The 1491-nt window shown below is 46.9% G+C and overlaps 1 pseudogene; it reads left to right on the top strand.

The window, feature by feature from the left end:
* The first annotated feature begins 1114 nt into the window (after window positions 1–1114).
* Window positions 1115–1287, top strand: LOC118612055 (annotated as a pseudogene).
* The last annotated feature ends 204 nt before the right edge of the window (window positions 1288–1491 follow it).

Below are 1491 nucleotides of genomic sequence, written 5' to 3'. Positions count from 1 at the left end.
TCAGTGTCTGTGGACTCAGCTAGTACTCAGTGTATGGCACTTCCTTGTATTACTCTATTAGGGCTCCCTAACGCATTACGGTTCTCTGTGTGCTCCTCTTTGAGTTTAAAAAATAATAAGTTATATGGTCAAATAATTTTCAGAAAGACAGGACGTGTTTACAGAGCATCCTCACTTTTGTTAATATGTTCCTCGCGTTGTAAATCTCTAAAGACAGCTATGCCGCTCTCCTAAGACCTCCTCGACCAACTGCTGCATCCACCACCTTTTGTAAAAACAGTTCTTCCAAAGTCGCCATACGATATTTTCTGCTTGCTTAGTTGTTGGTGCCTCAGCAAAGCGACTGGCTCTCTACCTGCTCTCGTATCTTTTCCCGGCACACCGTCTGGGTGGGCGAGACGATGGGCTTTTTAAAAAGCTTTGCTCATCCGCCTGACTAGCATATGTATGGTGCTGACTGATGGAGCCACCTCCTTGTCACCTGCTGCTCAGGGCCAGCAGTGTGGGAGTCCCCTGAAAACAGGCCCCCTGCGCTGGTTCACAACGTCTTTGCGCATCGGTGTGTCTGCCTGGCAGACGGTTGTCGAGGGACCAGAAATCCTGCCCGTGAAGTAAGTCTCGTCGCTGACCTCCTCCCCACCCTTCACCGTTCTCCAGACCAGAAGCGCCGGACTCCCTGTGACACCCTCAATTGGACGTTCGGCTTTCGTGTGAGGAAATGTAACCTGACAGAAATCCTGTGAGATTTCCTCTAGAAATTCCTAAGCAGGAGGTCCATCAAGGCTGGAATTTTCTACAGGAGTCGGCCATTGCCGGCTCTCACCGGGGACTTATGTGGGCCAAACTGATGGCAAAACCTAAACCCCTCGAGGCTCCCGAAGAACAGGCGCACAAAAAACTCGACCGAAAACTCCCAGGCTGCAAAAACACCTCTTAAGTCACATTTTGCCTGCGAAATAAGAGTCTTGCACATAGGAACAACAGTAAATCTATTGGCACAAGTAGTGTATGAGAGTACGTTTAAGGGAAATGTCACTGGTGTTAAAGCATCTCATGATAAAACAGGCATTCCATTTTTATTTCTATTACAAAGTGTTGCAATTGACATTGTTATATATGTGCGTGTGCGTATCTATCTATATAGATCAATAGATCATCTATAGGTTTTTCCAGGGTGAGGCTTATCTATTGCACTCCGGATGTGCTGAGCCCTGCAATTTCCCCAAATGTGGGAAACTCGACCGCATCATTTGTGGTAGTGGGGAACTGCATTTCCTCACCCCCTCCCCCCCTTTTTTTTTTTACCAGCATTTAGTTGATAAGTTTTATTGAGCATGTATTATGTATGCCGAGAGCTATGCTTGATGCTTGTGAATGAATCAACGGCAAGAAGAATGGCAGAATCTACTCCTCCCAAGAGTTTACGTTCTAGTAGGGAAGACAGCTTGGGATTTCTTACGAGACTGCAGTCAGATACCACCGAAGCGGCAG

Source organism: Rousettus aegyptiacus, unplaced genomic scaffold (assembly GCF_014176215.1).
Source record: "Rousettus aegyptiacus isolate mRouAeg1 unplaced genomic scaffold, mRouAeg1.p scaffold_m13_p_15, whole genome shotgun sequence".
NCBI lineage: Eukaryota > Metazoa > Chordata > Mammalia > Chiroptera > Pteropodidae > Rousettus > Rousettus aegyptiacus.
The sequence above is the reverse complement of the archived record's forward strand: the minus strand, read 5'-3'. Positions and strand labels throughout refer to the sequence as shown.